Source organism: Anarrhichthys ocellatus, unplaced genomic scaffold (assembly GCF_004355925.1).
Source record: "Anarrhichthys ocellatus isolate YVR2014 unplaced genomic scaffold, GSC_Weel_1.0 scaffold77, whole genome shotgun sequence".
Taxonomy (NCBI): Eukaryota; Metazoa; Chordata; class Actinopteri; order Perciformes; family Anarhichadidae; genus Anarrhichthys; species Anarrhichthys ocellatus.
In genome coordinates, this window is record NW_022280107.1 from 986,144 (window position 1) to 993,479 (window position 7,336).

Sequence of the window (7,336 nt, forward strand, 5' to 3'; positions counted from 1 at the left end):
CCCCCGAGGACAGCCGGAAATAGAACAAAGCTGAATCTGTTAAAAGTAAAATCTAAATGTGGGACATCCACTAAAGTAATGCGATCGTCTATGTAGAGTTTCTGCAGTCGGACGTTATGATTACGAGGCGTTAAAGTTTTACATTTTTTCCGAGCACTTCACTGCAACACAGCAACATAAACCTACGTCCCTCTCCTCTCTCCCTCGTTAACCTAACTCTCTACATCTTTTTTTATTCCCGTATTAGGAGCACGGTCCATTTCCCCACATCTTTGTGCTCGTCGTCTCCATTTCTAAAACCTCTCACTCTTCCTTCCGTCCTCTTCTCCACACCTCTGTGACTTCATCTCATTTGGCCTTTTGAACCTCGTCTTTTCCCTCCAACTCTTCTCCCCGCGCGACTTCAGCAACGTGCTCGAATCAAACCGTTACAGTTTGAATTAAGATAGCTTGTAATGTTCCTCAGGTTTCTACGGGGCCCTTTGTTTGCAGAGTGGAATTCATAAAGCTGAGATGAAATTAAAATTTCTCTCTCGTTTGTTCCACCATCTTCCAGTGTGTGTGTGTGTGTGTGTGTGTGTGTGTGTGTCATCACAGCGATATCTGCGAAGGGGAGGAGGACTCCCCGGGGAAGCTGGATGTCTGTTGCTGGAAACCATTGGAGGAGGTTCCACTGTGTCTCTTACTGGAAACAATGTTCATGTTTTTGACAAACGGAAGTTGCGGCGTCTTTAAGTTTTTTGCACTGCGACGTATTTCACAGTGAAGCGGAATATTCGAGAGGTTGAGAAGTTACAAGAGGGAGGTGAATCCAAACCCTTCAGATTCGATTGGACGGAGACAAGAAAGGAACAGCAAGAACAGCCAGTTAGACAAAACAACAGAACCAGACCCGTCTCATTGTCCTCTATGAGGACGTTCTAACAAGCTTTTTATTCTATAAACCCTCTATGTTCAAAACTGGTGAATAAAGAGAATCTATTTGTTTACATTTTGACTCCATTTACAAACCTGCTGGATCCTGAGTGGAAAGCCTCAAATTGCCGTCGGGATGAAATGATGTTTTCATAATTATTCTTTATCTCTTTGACTTGCTCTGCTCAGCGAATTCATCTCCTCACATGTTTGCACCGTCTTGAATTGTGAAATGTGTTGCATCTCTCAAAATGCATAGTGACGGCGACGCTAGCCGGTCCAACCTTCCGTCCTTTCATCCCGTGTGTGTCGCTGTGCCTTCCTGCTGGGCAGCGGCGGCGAAGAGGCAGTCAGTCAGACGGGGAGCGACGCCCTGGATTTGTTTGACAGGTTCAGCGTTTGAGAAAAAAAAAACCCGAGAGGGAATCAAAAGCTCCCTGGTGAGATCAAACAAGCCTCCTGTGTATGTTGTCAAATACATCCACGGACTACAGATAGCCGAGCTCTATACCACAGAACCAGAAGGCAAACTCCGGTTCTGCTTCATGTGTTAAACCTGCATTCTCTCTAGTGTCCACCAGGGGGCGACTCCTCTGGTTGTATCGAAGTCAATGAGAAAATGACTCTACTTCTCTCTTGATTTATTACCTCAGTAAACATTGTAAACATGAGTTTATGGTCTCAATCTCTAGTTTCAAGTCTTCTTCAATACAGCATGATGTTCATTTAGTACATTATGGTCCATTTAGAGTCACACAGACCATAAAGCAGGGGATGCTTTAGGGCGGGGCTACTGTGATTGACAGGTCTCTACCAGAGACGTATACGGCGTCTCTATGTCACTCCTCCTCAAAGTAAAGTGTAAAAGAAATACAGGGGGCAAAATTTTGAGAATGGAGTAAGACGAAGAGTGTGAAAAAAGAATAGGAGAGAGGCTTGAAATCACACTTCTTCGTGGCAGGAACAGAAGGTGTGTTCTTGTCGTTTATCACAACACTTTCACCTCCATCTCTTTGCATCTCTGTTCTCTCTGCCTCTCCATCTCTCGCGGTCCCCATACTCACTCTCTCCCTTTGTCTCTGCCTCCCACTTCTTTCCACTACTCCTCCCTCCTTGGCCTTCCTTCTGTTCTACTCTCCCTCTAATTTCCTCTCTGGTTATCCTTCACCCACCGCCATCATTATCTCTACCCCCCCTCCTCTTCATTTACTGTTCCAATTCTGTCATTCTCCAATCTCTTTATCTCCTTCCAATCCCTCCCGTTATCCATCCACGGTAGTGTTCATGCCCGTGGAGTCTGCAGCCTTTCTCTGCGACCTCCTCATCCCATTATCCTACATTACAGAGCTCGGGTTGCTCCCTTGACCTTCTTCTCCTTTCTCTGTGCAATCTGCAGTTCCGTGCTCGAATCCTCCCCGTGGTTCCAGTAGTCCTCCTTTTTCTTTTTCTTTGTTTGTTTGAAGGAACAAGGAGAGGAAAGTCATGCAGTTTTCTTTTCCCTCCTCCTCCTCCATGCATAATGTATGTTAGCCAGAAGAAGAAAACTTTACACCAGATGTGTCCACATGTCAGGCCACTGTAAAGGCCAAAGTCGCAAAATCCGAGAGCTGCCTGTCTGAGCTGGTTTTGATAATGTTGGCAAAATAAAAGCTGCTGAAGCACAAACTCTAATAGTCTCTTTCTTAACGTTTCAGAACGGACAAAATCCAACGAATTCTGTCAACAAAACAACTTTGGAGTTGTTGTAATGTGAGCTGTTTCACCTTTAACAGCTTCTTCCAGTTTTGTGCTAAGCTAGGCTAAAGATGTTCAGGATGAACTTCCTGCACAAGCTTCACAGAGATTAAAATGATATTCATCTTCTTATCCGACTGTTGGAAACACAGTAAACAAGCACATTTCCCAGTTTCTATTCATTAGATTAGGTTAATACATTTATGAAATATTGGCTATGGTGCTGAATGCAGCACACATGTGAAGAGGGAGACTTGTGTTCAACAGAGTGACACATGTAGTATGTATAAATATAATCCACTTCATTGACAGATTAGCGGTCTGTAAACAGGACTCTGCTGCAGCCTGAAGTCCTCTGAGCTTCAGCATTACATTTGTTGTAACAACCAGAGAAAGTGCAAAGTGCAAAGGAAACAACTAAATGTGGAAACACGGCGACTAAAGCTGCTCAAAAAGGAGAGGGGAGGTAAACACACCGGTGTGCTAATGAGCTGCAGGTGTTTGGCAGAAGAGAAAGACACCGAATGCCAAAATAGCTGCGAGAAGAAAAAGCGGACAAAACATTTGTGTTTGATTGAAAGAGTTTTGTTTTTTCTTTCTTTCTTTGTCAAGTTTCTCTTCCTGCCAGTAAAAGTAGCCGATGACTTTGTCGTCTTCCTCAAAGTCAACTTCCTGCTGCTCTGAAACTCTCACTATTTATATTTACACTATCCAGAGAGCCTTGATGACCAACCAGCTCCAGCTGCTCTCGTGTATCTGCACATCACAGAAGCTGCTAGTTAGCAGGAAAAACAACACCCAACAAACTGGCCAGTTAACGTTTATAACCTCTTTGTTATCATTTAACATTTATCTACTCTGGTAATCTCGTGGTCAAGAGACACACCTGGTTCAAGAGTGTGAAAGAATTTCTTTATGCCTCCGCTAACCAGACTTATTGCAGTTTACATCCAACGTCTTCACTTCATCGTCTAATCTTAATCCAAGCAGGTCATCATTGAGTCCAGGTGGACGTTTGAGCCACACTTGAACAAAATCCAAATCAGAAGCTAAATCAGAAGACATTTCCTCCAGATGTTCCTGAGACATCGAGTTCACGAGAGCGGACAGACGGACAACCAGAAACCGTTACACCTCCTGCCTCAGCTGTCGCTGACACCGGCCAAAAGAGGAGAAGCTTTAAGTGTGGAGCGAGGAAAAGGACGAGCAGTGGTGGAGCTCTCGAGGAGAGCAGAGTGCGGTGAGATGAGGAGATTCAAAGATTAAAGGAGGTGAAGGATTAAAGGATGTACTGTAGAGATGACATGAAGTAAATAAAAAAAGGAAAAGGAGAGGAAGTGACAGACAAGGAGAAGAGATGAAAGAGGGGAGCGGCTTTTAAGAAAGGAGGAAAGAAACAGCAAGAAAGGAAATGTGTTGTGGACATCTGAGAAAGACTAAGAAGCCTCCGAGGTAAAGAGAAGAGAGAGGAAGTAGAGAGAGAAAGGAGGGAAGGAGACTTAAAAAGGAGGAAGGCAAAGAGAGGAAATTAAGAAAGAAGGCTAATTAGGAGAAAGTGAAATTAATAGGAAGGACAGATGAGAACGGAGACGAGAAAGAAAAAGATTAAAAAGAAAAGGAGACAAGATGGAGGAGGGAAGAGATAATGAGCGCCGATGAGAGGAAAGGAAGGAGGAGAGGACAAGATGAACAAATACAAACTAGAAATGAGAGAGAAAAGAGAGGAGGTGATCGGAGCAGAAGACGGAGTGAGAAAAGAGAGGACAAGGTGAGGAGGACGTCAGAGAAACAGGTAGAAAACAGAAGGAGAGACTAAAGGAATGAAGCCGGAGACAGATGGAGGAGTAAACACAATCCATCACTGCTGCTCCTCCTCCTCCTCCTCTATGCTGATCTCCGACTCCTCCTCCTCCATGCTGATCTCCTCCTCCTCCTCCTCCTGAATGCTCTTCTCCTCCTCCTCCTGAATGCTGATCTCCTCCTCCTCCTCCTGAATGCTGATCTCCTCCTCCTCCTCCTGAATGCTGATCTCCTCCTCCTCCTCCTGAATGCTGATCTCCTCCTCCTGAATGCTGATCTCCTCCTCCTCCTCCTCCTCCTGAATGCTGATCTCTTCCTCCTCCTGAATGCTGATCTCCTCCTCCTCTTCTCCGAATCACAGTTTTCTCTTCGTTTGTTGTGTTTCTGTTCCGTCGTCAGAATCAATGTTCAAACAGCCGACTCAGGTTCTGCAGAACTCAGACGGGATCACCACCGTTTCAGAGCAGCACGTGTTTCAGTAACTTCATGGTTGTTATTCCGGTTCCACTGACATCATTTAACAATCAACAACAAACTTTAATTAACCATCTGCATGCAGTCAGCATGTTTATCTTCACTGAAGTTAATGAGAACGGTGAATAAGAGGACCAACAGCAGCAGGTGAAAATAACTCAATTAAATGAAGTTTTTGAGAGACGAGAGAGCAGCTCTGGTTCGTTAGCTTGAGAATCGTTATAGTTATACTTAATTATCCATCTTTCTTTACATGTTTATTTCTGTATCTTCTTCCTTGTTGACCTCTTCTTCACGTCTCTCTTCATTTCTCTTCCATGTTATCTGCTCCTGTTTCCTTTCAGTCTTCTTGAACACTAATGTCTGAAACCAGCTCTTCTTCTTCTCTTGTTTTTTTTTCTGCCCTCCCGTCTCTTTGCCACTGAGCTCCTCCCTCAAACATCCGACTGAGAAAGAGGCTGATGAAGTCTCTCTCTCTCATATTCACACATGTCTCCCCCCTCAGGGAGCTGCCCGGTGAGTGAACCATCTATTCTGCTGGAGCACTCGAGGGGTTAAGTGCCTTGCTCAAGGACACGTCCGATGGGGGGTGAGGAATGAGTCTGCCTCCTCCCCCGTTCATCATCTTCATCCTCCACTCCCATCTCTCTATCCGTGAGCAGCACCTTCACACACCCTCTGCTCTTCCTCCCTACCTCCCCCTCCCTTCCTCTCTCCCTCCGTTCCTCTCTCTCTCCCCCCCTCCCTCCCTCCGCTCTTCCTCCCTACCTTCCTTTCTCCCTACCTTCCTTTCTCCCTACCTTCCTCTCTCCCTACCTTCCCCTCCCCCTAACTTCCTCACTACCTTCCTCTCTCCCTCCATTCCTCTCTCTCCCCCCCTCCATACCTTCCTCTCTCCCTCCATTCCTCTCTCTCTCCCCCCTCCCTAACTTCCTCCCTCTCTCCCTCCCTTCCTCTCTCTCTCTCCCTCCCTCCCTCCGCTCTTCCTCCCTACCTGCCTCTCTCCCCAACTTCCTCTCCCCCTAACTTCCTCCCTCCCTTCCTCTCTTCCTCCCTCCTTTTCCCCCCCATCCACTGCTTCTATTGCTGCACGACTGGGCTCCAAAGAGTTTAATTCACATTTATTTTGCGGGTAGAGAAGAAGTGGAATCGAGGGAGGGGATTGGATTGATTTTAAGTTTTGCTTTAAAGTATTCAGTTTGAAAAAGTCAACCCACAACCGTAGCTTTGTTTTCAAGTTCAGGTGCATTATTGTTATTATAATTATTCTTATCATCATCTGTGGGAGTGAGACTCACTAGTGGGTGATTAGATCAGCTTTTACTGGTTGTTTTGCTTTTATCCACCTACAGATGAGCACTACGTTCTCTGCTCTGTTACATCACCTGATGAGGTGAACGTTTCTAAAGATGATCTCTGAACATTGAAGCTACTCTGAGAATGAAAAATCAGAAATCAAACTAAATTCCTCATTTATGATTATTTTCTTCAGGAACAATTACGTCTCTTCTGAACTTAATTAATAAAGTCATTTCACATCTTGATTGTCAGAATATTCCTGTTTCCTAGGAAACACCGCTCAAGTGTGCGATTTCTAATTAGCTTTTTTTATATAAATCACGAATGGAAAGAAAATACCTGCTATTATTGACTCCGCTTCACTCGTGTGAACTGAAGCTGAATGACGACTAATGAGTTATTTTAATCCCCAAAAACAAACCTCAACGTCTAACGCAGATCTGAACCAAAGGTACGAAGCAGTGAACGGGGTTAAATAATAATAATAATCTCATTTATGGTCCACAGAGAGCTTCACAGGTTGGTTAAAACACAATACATACAATGAACAGCACTAAAGCAAAGTAATGGCTCGTTCTTTGGGATCAAAGAGGCAGTTTTATGAATTCTTTAAAAAGAGGATGAACAGGATCAGACCCAGTTGCATTTGCTCTTTCCCAGAACTCTTCCTGGCTCTACTTGTCTATTTCTGTCTACCTATTATAAGTCTCTCCACATGACTTCCTCACACAGTCTCTCAGATGTTCTTAGTATGAATCCCATTCCCTGATTAGATTCTCGCGCTGCATTAAGACATTCCGTGTTGGCGGAAATCATTAAATGTGTTTTCAGGCGGTATTTTGACTCCTCTGTCGGTACTCGTAGAAACCACACAGCGTTGTAGTGGAGAGCACAGTGCATGTGGGCGGAGCACTGAACTAATATTTGATGTGTTTGCTCCCATTACAGAGGGAGCACTGCTCAGCCGGGCATGAAAGAAGAGAGGACGGGATGGAAAGAACAACAGATCCAACTTCCACCAGCTCCTCTACCAAGAGCCCAAATATGGCTGCTGGCTTTAATGGGAACAGAGGAGAGGATGGATGAGAGGAGAGGAAAAAGAAGAGAGGATGGA

General features: G+C 44.8%; 1 protein-coding gene across 1 annotated transcript in view; it reads right to left on the bottom strand.

Moving 5' to 3' along the window:
* Positions 1–7,336, bottom strand: part of man1a2 (mannosidase, alpha, class 1A, member 2) — a 95,081-nt gene that overhangs the window by 28,768 nt on the left and 58,977 nt on the right. The gene's annotated exons all lie outside the window — the stretch shown is intronic.